General features: G+C 48.6%; 1 pseudogene; it reads left to right on the forward strand.

Moving 5' to 3' along the window:
• Positions 1 to 2,117: 2,117 nt before the first annotated feature.
• On the forward strand, positions 2,118 to 18,010 carry LOC128107206 (metal cation symporter ZIP14-like; annotated as a pseudogene).
• The last annotated feature ends 366 nt before the right edge of the window (positions 18,011 to 18,376 follow it).

The following is an 18,376-nucleotide window of genomic DNA, read 5'->3' on the forward strand; positions in this document are numbered from 1 at the left end:
TCTCACTATGTAATTCAGGCCAGTCTGAACGGGTGGAGCCAGATTTCGAGTATCTTAGTTCAGGGCCTCGCCATCACTTTAGTCCTAAAATCTTGAGGGCCGGTCATCCAGTGAGATGAGTACTGACTGCCTTTACAGATGAGAAAATGGAGGTAGTTGAGGCTGAGTGACTTATCTTGTAAGGAACGGTGTGGGAATTCAAACAGCAGGGGCAGGGTTCAGGCAGGCCTGTTTCTTAGCCATGGAGACGCCGCCGCCGCTCCTTTAGACATGGAGATGCTGCTCCTTTAGACATGGAGACGCTGTTCCTTTAGACAGAGGTGGAGCAGTATGTAGTGAAGCATTTGGTGCTGGATTCCGCCTCCCTGGGGAGGAGACCATCACAGTGATAGATGGGCTGGCGACCACAATGTGCTGCTGTCACTGATTAAGGTATAACTATACTAAGGGAAGTAAATCATTAACAGGAAAATCGTAACCAGCTCCCGTATTTCTTTGTTCCTTGTGAAGTTTTTAACTGTATGAAATAATTCTGCTTTAAAACTGGATATTATAGCCGGGCGGTGGTGGCACACACCTTTAGTCCCAGCACTTGGGAGGAAGGCAGAGGCAGGTGGATCTCTGCGAGTGTTATTTATTTTATGTGTATAAATGTTTGCTTGCATGTATGTTAAGTACACTGAGTGTAAGTCCATGGAAACCAGAAGAGGGCCCCAGATCCCCTGGAACTGGAGTTACACATGGCTCAAGCTGCCCCTGTGAGGACTGAGGACTGACCCCTGATCCCCTGCAAGATCGGCAAGTGCTCTTAACCACTAAGCCGTCTGTCCAGCCCCTAGCTGCTACTGCTTCTTATTTTTAAAATTGCATTGATTAGAGTAAATTCTAGAAGTCTGGATACAGTCTGAAATACGGAAATTCTAGAAAGAAGATAAATTCTGTGATTTGGTCCCTCGAACATGAAGTCTTTGTGTTGTGTTTTACAGTTCTGGGCGTAGAACCAGGGCTTTTTTTTTTTTTTTTTTTTTTTCCACCTTAGGGAAACATTCTGCTACAGAGCTGTAAAGTTTACTGCACTGTCTTAATGACGTTTCGCTGTGTAGCCCAGACTTGTGACTTGCCTGCCGTGGCCTGCTGAGTGCTGGGATTGTAGGGATGTGCTGCCACCAGCTTGAGCTTTCGAATATGTGTTCTCAATATTAGACAGAGCTGATAAGCATTTTTCTGTTTTCTTTTTTCTGTTTTTTTTTCTTTTAGGTTTTTGTTTTGTTTTGTGTTTTTGAGAAGGGTTTCTCTGTGTAGCCCTGTCTGTCCTGGAACTCGCTTTGTAGACCAGGTTGGCCTCGAACTCATAGAGATCTGCCTGCCTCTCCCTCTTGAGTGTTGGGATTAAAGGCATGTGCCATCACCACCTTGGCTGTTTTTCTTCTTTTTAAAACTTCTGATTAGGGGCCGGAGAGACAGCTCGGTGGTTAAGAACACTGGCTTCTCTTATAGAGACCCAGCACCCATGTGGTGGCTCACAACTGTCCATAACTCTAGTCCCAGGGGACATGATGCCCTCCTCTGGTTTCTGGAGACACCAAGGTATACACATGGTACATAGGCAGAGATGCAGCCAAAATACCCAAACACATAAAATAATAATAAATTTTTATTAGCACAATATTTTTATTAGCATAATGAAACCCATTACTGGATGCAATTACGCACAGTAATGGGTTTCATTATGACATTTTTATATATGTATATAATGCATTCTGATCTTATTCACTCTCTAGGACCTTCTCTTGTCTCATTTCCACTGAATCCCTTTCTCTTCCCAACTAGTCCCCTTTCTCCATTTGGGGTGTGTGTGTGTGTGTGTGTGTGTGTGTGTGTGTGTGTGTAAGTATGTGTGTTTTGACACAGTGAATTTTATCAGGGTTTCTTACAGGAGTATGGGCACCTGAAGAAAGAAAGCTCTCCATCCCTACATCTCCCTTTTGGGGGAACAGGTTCCTCTATAGTCCAAGCTCACTGTGTAGCTGAAACTGGCCTTGAACTCCTCCTGATCCTCCTGCCCCTCTCTCCTCGATGCTGGGAGGCATGGACCCCAATGCCCAGCATGTCCCTTTTCTTGTCGTTTTTACCCCTTCAAAAGGATTTCTCCAAAGCCAGGTGGAGCAGGCAGAGAGGGAGGCCACGTCACAGTTAGATGCTTGTCCTACTTGGAGTCTGAGGGAAGGGGACCCTTGTCCTTGGCACGGGGGTGGTGAGTTGGCAGTCACTTGGGTGTTGGGGGGAGAGAAAGAGACCTTGCCCTCACCTGGCTTTGTGTTCTTCTAGGTGTACTTGGTCACCATGAAGCCCCTGCACCCAGCCCTCCCTGGCTGCCTCCTCTTGGTGCTGTTTGGTATATGGCGGACTGTCCCCCAGACTCACGCCTCATCCGCTGCCGTGCCAGCCCTCAGCGCCACCTCTTTCCTGGAAAACCTCATGAACCGCTATGGGGAGAATGACAGCCTTACCCTGCCACAGCTGAAGGCCCTGCTCAACCACCTGGATGTGGGGAGTAGGCCGGGATAATGTTACGCACCCCAGGGAAGGACACAGGAACCTCTCCACGGTAAGGCTCCTCTCTGTCGGGTGGGCCTCGGTGGCAGTCAACTGCCACCTCTGTTGGGATCGACACATTCTGCACGTCCACTGAGGCCTCCTGACCACCTACCTGCCTGTTAGTTTCCTGCCGCGCCTGGGTCACTGCTCGCAAACCATGGCTCCCAGGACAGCGCAGGCAGAGAGTTTGCTGTTCACACACCTCGCCAGATGCGCCTCACAGCCCCCTCAGATGCAGGAGGAATTGTTTTTCTGGGGAGTGGTTTCATGAGGGTTCCTGGGATGGGGGCTGAGACTCTAGTCTCAGACTTTTACTGATCTCGTCTCTAGTTTTGGCTAAAACCCGGGGCTTTTAGCCCTTGGTTCTGTGTTCTTCCGTATTATCACAGCTACTTGGAATCAGGGGCTACTTGTGGCAGCCCAATAGGAGTCAGCCAGCAAAGTCCTTACATTCTGTTTTGCTCCTCCCAGAGCATTGTGGGAAGTGGGGAGACACAAGTCACAGTCAGGGAGCTCAGTGGGTTAGGAGCGCTGGCTCCTTCTGCAGAGGACCTGCATACCGTGGTTGAGTGGAGGAGCTCAGCTAGCTGAAAACCAAGTACCACATTTTGTGGGCTGCGCTGTAATTATGGGGTTCGTCTGTGAGAAGTGAAGGTGCCAGCATAGTTGAGGGTTTGTGCAGGAGGCACGCTGAAGCCACACCTAGAAGGATGAATAGGCTGGGGCTTGAAAGGAGAAAGTGGACAGGGCACCGTGTAGCGTGCACGCAGAGCTGCTCAAGTGTGACCAGTGTCGGCATCACTGAGGAGGCCGAGGTTGCCACATGGGCAGTGGGTAAGAGGCAGGCCTGCCATCAGGGACTTAGACATGGGCCTTAGGGTCTGCAGCAGTATTCTGGGGTCAACAGAGTGCAGCACTTAGACTTTATTGGTCTAAAAACCTGTATTGTCGGCATTCCCAGAGGGCTGACTCTCATGGGCAGACCCTGATAAAAGCACAGGCAGAGAAAGGACTGTGGTTTACGTGAATAAAGAGCAATTAGTAAAACGGTAGTGTGGGCTCAGGAGGTGTTTCAGTAGTAAGAGCCCCTGCTTTGAAAGCTTGAGGACCCGAGTTTGAATGCCCAGCACCCAGGTGAAATATCTGTAATGGCAGTTCTGTTTTCCGCTGGCTGCCAGCTTAGCTCCAGGTTCACTGAGAGACACTGTCTCGAGGGAGTAAGGTAGGGAGACTAGAAGGAGAGGACACCAGTGTCCTCTCCTGGCCTCTTGCATATGTGTATACATCATGTGCACACACGCACGAATGCACAGAGAGAGGGCGTGGGGAGAGCTCTCAAGTTCAATTTCCCATGATTTGAAAGACTCCCCAAGGTCACTGCGGCTGCCTGTGTCTGCTAACCAGCACACGTCCGTACTCCAGCAGAAGTTTCTATAATTTGCATTTTAGCAGAATAGTCCCCTGAGATGTTGTGACGTGCAGCCAAATTTGGATATCAGGTTTGCAGATAGAATCCAGTTTTTCTGAACGCACACCCTGGTCACGTGATTGGAAGCTTGTCTTCCACGACACCCCATTCCCAGTAGGACTGGACCTGGACCTTCCAGGTGTACACTGGGCAGACACGCCACGCCTGAATGACATTCCCCAGCCTCTTTTTATTGTATTCTCTCTTCGCTTGGAGCGAGGGTCTTGCCGAGCTGCTCAGGCTGGCTTTGAATTTCCTTTGTAGCCCAGGCATCCTTTGAAGCTGCAGTTCTCCTGCCTCAGCCACCCAAGTAGCTAAGGTTAAGGTCCCCCTGGGGATCTGAATGTTCCCCAAACCTCTTCCTGCATCCATTTCAGCTGTGTGTACTAAGCATGTTGGTGGCTGACCTTTTCAAGTGCAGGAATTCCTTACTCATCTATCCCTGGAGATGCGTCTCCAGAGTCTCTGCGATTTTGGCCGCGTCGTTTTTTCTCTTTATTTCTCAGAGGGTTGAGTGCCTTGCCACTTAGCGGGGCAGAGCGCGACTTTTAGGTTCTAAGAGCCCTCCCGCCTCTTCCTCTGGTTTCAGTGCTTTAGCTCTGGAGACCTCTTTGCTGCCCACAATTTCAGTGAGCGGGTCTCAGATCGGGATGAGTGAGTTTCGGAGTTCTGCCCCACCATTCTCCAGCAGTTGGATTCCAGGGCTTGCACCTTAGAAAACCAGGAGAACGAGGAAAACGAGCAGACAGAGGAGGGGAAGCCTAGCGCCATTGAAGGTAAGTAAGGAATAGAGGGGGAGTGGAGGTGAGGGGTAGATTTGGATCATTGACATGTGCACCAGACTGTTCCACTACATCACCAGACCCTGGGTGGGCTGGCTGGTGAACACAGGGCATTGGGCCCTGGCCAGCATGTGAATATGCTCTTTTTTTTTTTTAACTCTTTGTTTCCATTACACTGTAAGAGTGCCAACCTTTATGACCTCCCTTGGCTACTTCATTATCCCCACCTCCTAGTACCGCCCCTCTAGCTAGAGTGGATTCACCCTGTCTGAGTCCTTGGGTGCCTTTTGGAAGCCCTCTGTAGCCAGCAAGAGCTACCAGACCTAACGTGTTGCCTTGATAAGTACACGTGCTGTCTAAGCCATGGTATACACGCCTCCATGTTGAGTCTCTTCCTCTAAAAGGTAAGCTGCTCGGACAGCAACCTTGACATTGTTTTTCTGAGGCTTCCCTAGCGAGAGATGGAGTCACCAAGCATTTCCTGAGGGGCTGCTGGACCTCTGTGTGCCTAGATCACGCTCAGCAGCAGAAGCGCCCGCCCTCAGTAATGGAGGCCCTCGTCTGTTTCTTGTTCCTCCGCAGTGTGGGGCTTTGGGTTCCTCAGTGTCTCACTGATTAACCTGGCCTCTCTCCTGGGAGTCCTGGTCCTGCCGTGCACGGAGAAAGCGTTTTTCAGCCGTGTGCTCACTTACTTCATCGCCCTGTCCATTGGAACGCTGCTCTCTAACGCACTCTTCCAGCTCATCCCAGAGGTGCAGTAGAACAGACGCGCGTTCGCCTTTCCGGGCCGCCCCAGCCGAGCCCTCCTCCGGCTGACATCCTCCTCTATGCTCTAAGGCTCCCAATAACTGCCACCCCAGAAAATGAATCTACTCTTCATATCAGGGGGTCCAGTACCTTCTCTCCTTCCTCTGCTCACTCAGGTTGGCCTCTGGCCTGTTCGGGGTGACATCAGATGCAAGGTTCTTAACATTTGTGGCCCCTCTTGGGGAACCTCCTTTGGCTGCACACCAGAACCCCCGTTTGTCGGAGCCCAAAGGAAAGTTGCAGTTTGTGGGTGCGTGTCCAAGGCAGGCCCTGTATCCTAAGGGAAATCGTGAGGTTGCTCGGTGTGTGGTCTCCATTTGATCATCCACGAGAAATGAGGCGGAAAGAGGGGGAGTTACAGCGGCTCTGTGTAGAGCTGGCCTCAAACGTGTGAGCCCGATTTTTAATCAAGGCAGCTGTGGCAGCACTTGGAAATCTGAGGCGGGAGGATCACAGCTTTTGGGCAACTTAGCAAATATGTTGTTCCCACCAAAACAAATGTGATACCCGAGAGAGAAGCTCAGTCTTTGGTACCTTGCATCTTGATCTTTCCCTGACAGGTCTGGCTTCCTGGTAACTCACCCACTGTTTTTAAATGTCCAGTAATTTTGTTTTGTTAATTGTCATCACTGAGGAGCTACAAAAATAAGACCCAAGTTGACAGTCTGCCCCTTTTCAGCCCAGTCACGTGCTACTCTTGGAGAACTAGTATGTAGCTACCTGGTTGACCCCTTTGGTGGTGTGAAGGCGTTCATAAAAACTCATGTCATTGACTTCCCAGCTCTCCTCAACCGAGAGAATGACCCAGGAAAGCTTCCACATGAGGTGTCATGCCCCACCCACCTCCTCCTTCTACACAAGGGAAGCACTGAATTAAGGTCAGCTCCCTTAACAGTTTCAAAAACTTGACGTGGACCTAGAAAGTTCTTCCCATGGGAGACCTCACCTTGGGCTATTTTTTTTTCAGCTCCAGCCATTGAATTTACTAATTGTTTTTAAGGATTTGAAATGACACGATTCATTGCCCGTTCGGCCGGCACTACTGCCACTGTCCGTGTTACGCCCTTCGGGTCGCTACGAGGGTTGCCGTCCTGGTACGGTTTTGTGCTGCCCCCTCCTGAGGGCTGTGCTCACAACCCAGAATGTGTCACCTTTGGAAAATGCCTTTGAAATAGATTTCGATGATGGGTTGGCCTTGGAACTCTGCTTTCTACACCGGGTCCCTCCCAGAGCACATAGGAACAGACAGACACAACTGTTCAGAAGCCGCATCTGATGGGTGCGGAGTCTTGCCTGTCCCGCCCTGCACGTGACTTTGTTACACCTTCCCCAGACCACCCCACCCGTGGGTCGTGTCACGTGTGCCCTCCGTGGCTTCAGTGTGCAGAAGCAAAGCCAGCGACGCACCAAACATCTTCTTCTTCCCGTTTGCTCTCGTGCCCTGTTTTAAAGGCCCTGAGTTCGCAGTCTGTGCTGGTCCTGGGCACGCGGGTGTGTGTGATGAGGCCGCATCCCGCCCTGTTTGCCAGTCACACCAGCTGGCGGGTATAACTCGGCCACCTCAGGAGCAGGGACAGTGTCACAGGGTTCCAAGGCCACCTCAAATTCCTCCTCATACCCTCCTGCAATGATTGAAGGAAATTGCATCAGCCTCGAATCACTAACAAGTTTCCTGTTTCTCTCTCCCTCCCTACTTGTCTCTGGTTTTTCTTTTCGGGTTCCTTCGTTAATACCCACAACTCTGCTCTCCACCTCCTTTCCCCAATGGTGGTTGCCCTGCTCCCTGTCCTGGGTGGGCTGGCAGTATGGGGGGTACGGTCTCCTCTGCGTTACCGTCATCTCCCTCTGCTCCCTCATGGGGGCCAGCGTGGTGCCCTTCATGAAGAAGACTTTTTACAAGAGGCTGCTGCTCTACTTCATAGCCTTGGCGATTGGAACCCTCTACTCCAACGCCCTCTTCCAGCTCATCCCCGAGGTATGGCAAGCTGCAGCACTCGCCCCAAAGCACCCCCCTGTCTGCTAGGGGACAGTCAGCACAGGGGGAGGCCCCTCCGTTCGCATGGAAGGTGTAGGGACTAGCTCCCAAGGTCCTTTCCGTTTGGAAAGCTCGGACCAAGGCAGGAGCTCAGAGAGGTTTAAGAGCTGGGTCGAAACCCATCTTTTCTATCCCCAGATTTTACATCCTGGACCAGCCATTCACCTCTCTGTTCTTTGTTCAAAATGGCAAACAGTAAGATTGACCTCAAAGGCACACGAGGGCCTCCAAAGTGCTGGGACTGTTAAGTGAAAAGCCAGTATCTTGGGACTGGAGAGATGGCTCAGTGGTTAAGACCTGCTCTGGTTTGAGCCTCAGCACCCACACAGAGCTTACAAACTCTAACTCCAGTTCAGGGGATTGGATGCCCTCTTTCTGGCCTCTGCAGGCACCAGGCACACTCGTGGTACATGCAGACAAAACACATAAAATATATATATATATACATATATACATACACACACACTTTTTTTTTTAATAAAAATGAAAAAGAAAAAGAAGCTAATGTAGCTCTGACTCTCAGTGCGGGGGGACTTCAATTCAGAGAAACAAAAGCATGACAGAATCCACAGGGCCTCAGTAAAATCCCAGTTCTCTTTGGTAGGGAGATTGAGGGCTGAGGAAATCCAAAGGAAACAGCATGTCTGTGGCACCTTCATGTGGATGATCTTCCACAGAAGAGGAGGGAGCCAATGTTTTCAAGCCTGAGTAGTCAGCTTCAGAGGCATTCCATCTGATTTAGTGAGATGCCTTCAGCAGACCTGCTAATTATGATGAGCACAAGGCATTTCGTTTGTAGGTGGTCTGACAGGCCTGAGCAAAGGCAAGAGACAGTTTCACATGCTTCTGAGAACACTGTTTTCCACAGTATTGTTTTGTGTTCCCAGTGGAGCACTGTGATACCTATCTACCTAGTCATCTTTACCCACAGAGTCTGACCTGCACCAGAGGCCACTGCCCCAAGCCCAGGGCCCATGAGTCTGAGTCCCGTGCTCTTGAATCCCACCTCACCTCCTGGCTCTTTTCCTTCACATTTTTTTTTTCCCCAGGGTGTACCTCTTCTCCAGAGAGCTCACCTGAATGTGGGACTTCTTTAGCATTTGCCCTCCAGGTTTCTTAGAAGATGATGCCAGAGGGCTGTGACTAAGTGTGGTACTTTAAACACCCGAAGGACTTTGGGGTTCCCCTTCAGTAGGATCAGCTTCTGTCTGTATCATGTCCCAGAAAGAGTTGGAGGTCTTTTTATTTATTTAATCTAATTAATTAATTAATTAGTTTTTAAAAATTTTTTGAGGCAGGGTTTCTCTGAGTAGCCCTGGCTGTCCTGGAACTCACTCAATAGACCAGGCTAGCCTCGAACTCTGCCTGCCTCTGCCTCCTGAGTGCTGGGACTAAAGGCCTGCATCACCACCGCCTGGCTGAAGTTTATTTTTTGAGGCAATCTCACTCCATGATCTCAAATGCTCTGTCTTCCTGCCTCAGCCTCCTGAGTTCTGGGAATGGAGTTTCTGTGAGCCTGTTTTCTGGTAGAGAAGAGACAAACAGGCCATTGGACACTTGGCACCATAAACCAGGAGCCAATTTAGGACAGGTCTCTGGCTCCACCTGTCTTCTGTGTCAGTGAATCCTCTTCTCCTTTCCTTATTTAATAAGTAAAGTTTCCAGAAGGAACTCAAAGAAACATCACCTCCACTCATTCTTTTCAAACGTATTTTTTATTATATTCTAAAAAGTTGGAATCTTTGTTGGGCAGGCTGGCCTCAGATTCTTGGGCTCCGGGATCCTCCTGCCTCATCCTCCTGAGCTTCAGAAACTGCAGGACCAGCTTTAAACCACCCCAAAATCGATGCCTGCAGGGACGTAGCCCGCTTTTTTGGTTTGTGGTCCTTTCAAGGTTCTGTGGTCAGGAACATGTTGCAATTCTTACTGTGGAGCAGGAATGGATTTCCCTTTTTAGCAAATGTCACTAAACCACTTCCCATTGTGTTTATGGGCAGATCAACCAGGGACACTGGATGAGGCAAAAATAAACGCAAGTGGCCTCCCTTTACATGTGGGATTTGATGACCAATGTGCTTGTGTGGCTAAATACTGACAGAAACTAAGGCAATGTTCTCATTAAAAGAGAAAAGCAGCCTCTAATCCCCAGCGCTGGAGAGGTAGAGGCAGGCTGATGTCTGAGTCTGGGACAGCATGGTCTCTGTGGTGACACCTAGTTAAAGAGGAAGGAAGAAAGGAAGGAAAGCCAAGTGAGGCGTGGTAGCTCACGCCTATAATCTAGCACTTAGAGAGGCTGAGGTAGGATATTGCTATGGGTTTGAGGCTAGCCTGGGCTATGGAATGAGATCCTGTCTCAAAAGAGATCAACAACAAACAAACAAGTAGACAACCACCTGCAGTGTCTTTTGCCTAGCTCGAGGCTGTAGAGATGGGCTCAGCAGTTAAGAATGCTTGCTCCTCTTTCAGAGGACCAGTTTGGTTCCTACCATCCACATGGCTCACAGATGCCTGCAGCTCCCAGGCTCAGGTGACCTGATGCCCCCTTCATGGCCACCCACATGCACATTCGCAAACACACAGACACATACATATAAATAAATCGTATATATCATATGTGTATGATTCATATAATTATTTATGGGCCAGAGATGTAGCTTAGTGGTAGAGTAGTAGACCTTAGCACGCTTAAGGTCTTGGCTGCCAAACCCCAGGGTCAGGAAATCCTAAAGCTGGTCTGTCTTTTGTATCAGAAGAGAATACCCAACCCACCCAGCGAGTGCTGGCATATCGGGGAATGTCAAGATTAGTTTTTTTTTGCTGGCAAGAGAATGTGGTAGACAGCAGAGCTCCCCAGGCTGCCTCTTTCCTAGAGCGGAGAGATTGGTAAGCAGGCGACAGGGTGAGATGAGGGCTTGTTTACTTACACTCACTCTCTTTTCCTGGGCCCACAGGCTTTTGGTTTCAACCCTCAGGACAACTATGTCTCCAAGTCTGCGGTGGTGTTTGGGGGCTTCTACCTTTTCTTTTTTACAGAGAAGATCCTGAAGATGCTCCTGAAGCAGAAAAATGAGGTGAGACCCTGGGGTAGTGATGGAATAGCTAGGGGAAAACTCTGAAACTTCAAAAAAAACACTGGTAGCCACCAGGTGGATCTCTGGGAGTTCGAGGCCAGCCTGGTCTACAGAGCAAGATCCAGGACAGGCACCAAAACTACACAGAGAAACCCTGTCTCGAAAAACAAACAAACAAATAAAATGCTGGCATGGGTCAGCGAAATGCCTAAGTGCATGAAGGCACTTGCAGGGCAAGCCTGGCAGTCTCTGCATAGAGGAGAGTAAAGAGGCTTGGTGACATGCACCCAGGAACAGCGCTGACTAGTGTAGCCCCCATAAGAGGCCTCTGGTGCCTGGCATGGGGTCACTGCCTGCTAGAGTTGAGTGAAGTGGCCCTCTTGAAGGAGGAATCTTAAGTACTGAGAGTAGTGGTCACCTCACTGGATCTAGTGACATCGGGAGACTACTTCTTTGTCTGATAGGAAGTCCTTATCTTCATGTCCATGTCTTCGGATACAAATGTTTTCCCATATCCCCGTGTGTGGCCAGCTGGTTTCCTTGGATGTGGAAATAAGATCTTCCCTGGCCTTAGCATGCTTCCTCTGAGCGGGTACTGACTGTGTTGGGCTGGTAGTTTGGGTCAGTAACACCAATCCCTTGCCGTTCTCCAGCACCATCATGGGGCATAACCATTTTGCCTCTGAGACTCTTCCTTCCAAGAAGGACCAGGAGGAGGGTGTGACGGAGAAGCTCCAGAATGGGGACCTGGATCACATGATTCCCCAGCACTGCAACAGTGACCTGGATGGCAAGGCACCTGACGCGGACGAGAAGGTCATCGTAGGCTCGATGTCTGTGCAGGTCAGCAGCCATCAGCTCCCGGGGGAGCCTTCAGGAAGCCGTGGCCTCTTCGAGTCAGGCTTACTGGAGTCACCCTGTAATCTCAAGTCCACTGAGGTGTGCTTTCCCGTAGGACCTGCAGGCATCCCAGAGTGCTTGCTACTGGCTGAAAGGGGTCCGATACTCTGACATTGGTACCCTGGCCTGGATGATCACCCTGAGCGACGGTCTCCACAATTTCATCGATGGCCTGGCTATTGGTGCCTCCTTCACTGTGTCTGTTTTCCAAGGCATCAGCACGTCAGTGGCCATTCTCTGTGAGGAATTCCCACACGAGCTGGGTGAGTGCACCACGTTCCCGTTCCCTCTGGGCCAGCCGCCTCAGTTGGTGCCTGAGACACCCTTCCTGTGTCTCCTCCCTGCTGCCTGTCCCTCTTCCACCTCCACCGTGTTCCGACTAACTTCCGAATTAAAACAGTTGACTGGGGCGTAGCTTAGAATGGCGAAGGTTTTTACAGGAAGATTTTTATTCCGTGAGCCCCATATATTGTGGCTTATTTTTTCGCCTGTGTAGTGTGGTTAATAACTGCACCTGCCTTTTAGAATCCTCAAGGGGATTATTAGCAAACAAATGTTGGGCTCATCAGTTGCCCCATACGCTACTGATACACTCAGTGAAGATGATCATCTCGTATGACCTTTTCGTCCTGCGGAAGCTGGGAGTCAGCTCAAGTGTGGCAGGTGAATGAAGTGTGAAAAACAGAGCTTAAGGATGTATGTAGTTTCACAGAGGAAGACTGAGAAGCCAGGACTCAAGACTCAGCGGTAACTCAGGGTCCTAACTGTGGCATGTATTGGCTGGTGACTAGCATCTCCCTCTCTCAGTTCTGTACCACCGGTTAGGAGAAAGGGAGCTATTTTTAGTTCACCGGCAGTCGAAAAAGAAACGAGGCGTTGCTAGTTGGTCCTCTCCTTTTAAGAGCCTGTGAATTATTTCCAGCCTCTAGGTGGGGAGCAATGAGGCCACTGCTGGTTATTTATGGACTTTCAAAACCCTGTGAGTTCTTTCCAGCCCCTGTGCCGGGAGGCCATAGCCAGAGATGGAAGATGGAGGTGCCTTCATCCCAGGACCGTCCTTGAGCCTGGGATTTTAACCCACGCTTCCTCCGTAGTGGAAGCATTAGTGTTCCGTGTCCTGACTCACCTCCCTTCCCATTCTCTTCCCTGTTGTAGGAGACTTTGTTATCCTGCTCAATGCTGGTATGAGCATCCAGCAGGCTCTCTTCTTCAACTTCCTTTCCGCTTGCTGCTGCTATGTGGGGCTGGCCTTTGGCATCCTGGCTGGAAGTCATTTCTCTGCCAACTGGATTTTTGCACTGGCTGGAGGAATGTTCTTGTATATTGCTCTAGCTGATATGGTAAGTGTGCCGTGGTTTATGATTGACTCTTGAATAGGAGGGACAGGGCACAAGTTAGAACGGTTGCTTTTTCGTTCTTTTTACACTGATTTTTGTACCGGTGCGAGTTCATTCTTGTGGGAAACAGCTTGTGGGGGCTGGTTTTCCTTATCTTACGGGTTCCTGAGATCGAATCCAGGCCCTCAGTCTTGGCAGCAAATTCTCTTTCACACTGAGCCATCCTGCCAGCCCATAGTTTTGTTTTTAATAACAGCTTTATTGAGGTCTCTTTCACATACCGCACGATTTGCTGGTTTAAGATGTAACAGTCTGGGGGTAGAGAGACAGCTCCGCTGTTAAGAGCGCTGGTTACTCTTGAAGAAAACCCAGGTTTGATTCTTAGCACCCCTGGCGTGGCGTGGAACTATCTGAGGCTACAATTCCAGGGGATCTAACCTCTTCTGTCCTACGAGGGGCCCAAGCACCAATGTGGTCCATAGACATATGTGCAAGCAAAATGCCTTCACACATCAAACACATTTGTAAAAATCTAAAATGATAGAATCAACAGTTTCAAGGCAGCATTAGGGTTTCTTGTGTGTGTTTGAGACAAGAATCTCGCTTTTTAGCCCAGACTGGCCTTGAAGTCATTGTAGCCTTGCCTTAGCCTCTGGGTGCTGGGCATGCAGGTGTAAACTACTATACCAGTGAGTCATTGGTTTGGATTTTTGTTGTTAACGTTTGTTTATTTTATGTATATGTATATTTTATGTATATGCAGCTCTAGCTGCATGTACACCTTTATACCAGAAGAGGGCATCAAATCCCACTTAGAGATGGTTGTGAGCCACCATATAGTTGTTGGGAGTTGAACTCAGGACCTCTGGAAGAGCAGCCAGTGCTCTTAACCACTGAGCCATCTCTCCAGCCCATCATTGGCTTTAAAAGGGAGAACTTTGGTCCCTCTGTTATCATGTCATTAAAGAAAATTGATTGTACTCTGTCCAGGGTCCTTATTTAAATTTGATAGAAAAGGTGTAATGTGTAGGCAAAAAGAAAAGAATGAAAGAGAAAGAACATTACTTATAACCTGTCTATCACAAATAATGGTAACATTATGTCTCCTTTGAAGTTTTAATATTTTTTGAGAATTTCATGAGTGCTGTATTTGCCCCTTCTCCCTCCAAACCTGTGTTGTCCTTCCCCCGCCCCCTGCTCCCTCTCAAATTCATAGCCTCTTTCTAATTATTACTGAGATATATATATATATTATATATATATAACATATATTTTATGTACACACAAACACAAACTGCTGAGTCCATTTCATGATGCTTGTATGTATAATGTGTATTGGATATCCAATTAGAGGGCTCATCCCTGGGGAAGTCTGAGTAGTCATTTCCTAGAACTCCTCATCTATGGGTGGGGCTTTGTGAGGTTTCCTCCAGTCCATGCCGATGTGGCAATTGGTGTTGGCGTTGTTCTGGTCCCGTTTCCGGCAGCCATATTGTTGAGAGCTACAGGGAACGGCCAAAGATAATGCCCCCAATGACTTACTTCCTCTAGAGAAGTCACCAGAACCTCCAAAACACCACCACCGGAAATTGGGGGTGGGTGGAGGTGGATTCAAACCATAACTTGTCCCAATCACCACAGCTGGTAAGATGATAACGGAAACTGTAACCCTCACATTTTTCTCTCCTTTCTCAGTTCCCTGAGATGAACGAGGTCTGTCAAGAGGATGAGAGGAAGGACAGCTTCCTGGTCCCCTTTGTCATCCAGAATCTTGGCCTCCTGACTGGCTTCTCCATCATGCTGGTCCTCACAATGTACTCAGGGCAGATTCAGATTGGGTAGGACCCTGCCCCCGGGGAGCCAGTGGCATTTCGCATCAGACTCTGGGCCTTACGTCCCCGGCCTGAGGACTCGGCATCCATGAAGCATCATGGAAGAGGCAGTTCTTTACACACTGGCACAGACTGCCTGCCTGCATTCAGATGTCAGCTGTTTCAAAATATCCTGTCCCAGGAAGAACCTGCCCCGGGAATCTCTAGGTAGTGCCTCAAACCGTCTCCCCGACCCTTTCCACGGATGATTCTGGAACTGAAATGCCTCACGTAGGACACACCTCCCTTTTCCTTCTGGTCACCCCCGTCTGTCTCTTTCTCTCGGAGGAAGCACCGAGAGATGTTGAATCTTTTACAATGTAAAGATGAAGCCAATGGTCATGGTTTAGTTAGAAATATCAGGGTGGTTTCCAACTTTGGGGGCCTGTGATTCTGAATGTGTGTACCCTGGACCTCAGGTCAGTCCATCTTGACATGGGTTCTCACGTTTTTTACAGAGAAAGGACAGAAGATAAGAATCCTGGTTTGTTTGTTTTTTTTTTTTTTTCAGTCTGTTCAGTTAACTGATCTCTGAAAGAGACTGGCATTCTGAGCAGATGAGGCAGGGGATCACCTCAAGTGACAAGGAGGTAGAACTAGTGGTGGATGGCCTGTCTCCTTGGTGCTCTCTGGTCCCCACTAGGATGCTGGATGCTGGTTGTGTGCAGCAGCTGCGTCACACAGGCAGCCAGGTGAGCCACTGTGGACAGTCTTCAGAGTGGCAAGAGGTCTGCACTAAATCAATTCATTTTGCCCTGATTTTCACACACACACCCTCTTGGCTTCCTTTTCTAGATACTTTTTAGATGCCTCACTAGGAGCACATTTAAGATGTTTGTGGGGGAAATTGCACAAATTAATCTCCCCTGGTCTAGCCTCCTGCCTAGGTGAACCTGACGCAGAATCGGCACACAGTTGTTTATGCCTTATTGTGACAAAGGTAATCAGAAATGGGGTCAGTGCTGGCCAGACTTAGGACTTGTTAATTGCAGAAATAATAGTTGAATACCAAGGAACTCTGGACCTTGAGGTCAGACCTTGAGGTCAGGGCTGCGGACGTCACTGCTGCCAGTGAGTTTTAAAGGGCAACACTGTCTAGCTACCACCTCCTCCCTGGCCCCAGGCAACAGGATTGAAGCCTGAATTGAGCTGAGTATAAAGCGCTTTCTTTGGCTCCGGAAAAACGGATGGTTATGCTTGACATTTCACACCACAGGCCGGCCTCAGACACTGTGGAGCCCTCTCCTCAGAACTCTGGCTTCCAGGGGAGCTAATCTCCAGGTTCACTAAGTGAATTCATATACTATTATCATATTGATAACGCAGATTCCTTAGCCACTTTGGGGAGCTAGTCTCTCCCGGAGCCTTTCTTAGTGGTGCCCACAGTCACAGCCCAGGGGCCATTGTTTGCATGGCTGACAGTACTGGTTCATTGCCAACACCTGAGTCTTTCTGTTCTTACCCAGGAAAACTGTCCATTTAAAAACAGCATATATATGCATATATACACACACATGTGTATATATATGAACACATATATGTGTGCATGTGTGAACACATGTGTATATATATGTTCATTCTTGGGGAAGCATGCTTGCAACCAGGAACCCTGACAACACACCTCGGGGAACATAGAGATTTGCTCGGTTTCTCTCCCGTCCTTACCTCTCTTGCCTTGGGTGGGTTTGAGAAGAGGCAGGAGGAAGAGGAAACTTCAGCAATCATGGTTCTAGATTGAATGTTAGGACCAAGTCCTGGTAGGATTGGGGTCCAGTTTTACCAAAGAACCAATTCCTTCGATGTCAGAATCTAGTAGTTTATGTCATCGTCATCGTCCTCACTGTTGTCACTGTTTGAAGAGGAGTCTTTATCTTTTCTGTTTTATTTTTCCGACAACCGCGTCAGGAGCTTGCAGAGATTGACACTCAAACTCTAAGGCTGAGCACGGTGTGGTGGCTCACACCTGTAATCTCAACCCTCAGGAGGCAGAGTTGGTCGGAGGCTCAAGTTTTGCACCAACCTGGGCTCCATAGAGAATCAGTCGCTGGCCAGCCTGGGCTACATAGTGAGATCCTGTGTCAGCCAGACAAAATGAAGATTAAAAACATAAAACTTAGTACTCTTTTATGTGTGGGCTGAGGGTGTGGTTCGGTGGTAGAGCTTTTGCCTAGTGTGTGTGTGACACCCTGAATTTCGTTCCCAGCACCACCACACCCACCCCCAAAAAAGATTGGAAGATTCTGCTTTGCTTAGTTCACGTTCTTGTGTACTAGAATTTAATTTTAGAATCCCCTCTAGATGCTGTTACTCCTTAAATCCCCTTCATGCTGAAGGAGGACAGTGGCTTTAGAAGAGCTTCAGAATAGTTTTAAACATGAGATAGGGTGCTTGCCACGCACACTTCAAGGAACTCGAGAACTTTCTTGTGCAGACAGCTGCCTTTCAAGGGAAATCCTGGAGCCTCATTCTTCAGACTCCGGTGGGGGTGGGGTGGGGTGCTCCGGTCCAGCTGATTATCTGTGGCTGTTGGCTGCAGATTTGCCCAGCGAGTTGAAATCGTGGCCACCGAATCTTTCTGACTGTCAAATGTTGAACTTGCTGTTTTAAGCATTTGTACATATTAGAAGTCCAAGGGGTGGTGAGTTGTTTAGCGGACTTTCCCCCTCTGGCCTTATTGCCTGTAGCTTTCTGCCCCCTGCTAACACTAGCAAGGAAAGTGCTTGTCACACAGAGGAAGGAGCCCTTAGCCAGGGATAGGGTCCTGTCACTTCACACCTCATCCCTGACCTCACCTTTTGTCACCCACCCCTTACCCCCAATATTTAGTGTCTGATGTCTGGTGTCAGCAGGGGAGCATTCTTCAGTAACCCTTCACCCTGGGTTTTAAACGACTTCTCTGTTTGGGTCGCCTAGGATCCAGCTTTAGCGAACCCTCTTCCAAAGAGATGCAGATAAGCTGGGTGATTTTTGCAAAAAGAAAGAGGATTTTATTCATAGTTCCCTTTACAGTTCCATCACAGTATTTTTTAAAATAACTCAGGTGTTATGAGAAGAATTAGAAAATAAAATAACTTATGTCATGTGGACTGTAAGTGTTTTATTTGTAAGAGTCTATAAATAAAGCTATATTCTGTAAGAATTGGTAAGAGTCCCAAGTGTGGTCTTTGGCCTGAAGATCTGGGCTGTAATGAAGAATCTTTGACACAAGGTGGCGATCGTGTGTTGCTGATTTACAAAGGTTTTTTTTTTGTTTGTTTGTTTTTGTTTTTGTTTTTTTTTTTTTTTTGGCCAGGTTTGGCTTACATTTTGCTTATGGGAATTTAGAAGGGACTTCATATGTCCTATAATACACTTCTTTTTTAAAATGATTCACTTTGGGTCAAGTGTGTAGCTCAGGAACAAAGGACGTAGCTGTGGATGAGGCCTTGGAAAGAGTAAAGAGTGTATGTATAGAGTTCTGTATAGAACTCTACGTTACTTTTCCTTTATTTTTCGTCACGTTTATTG

The sequence above is a fragment of the Peromyscus californicus genome, unplaced genomic scaffold, assembly GCF_007827085.1.
Source record: "Peromyscus californicus insignis strain IS unplaced genomic scaffold, ASM782708v3 Scaffold_12__1_contigs__length_115047231, whole genome shotgun sequence".
Lineage (NCBI taxonomy): Eukaryota > Metazoa > Chordata > Mammalia > Rodentia > Cricetidae > Peromyscus > Peromyscus californicus.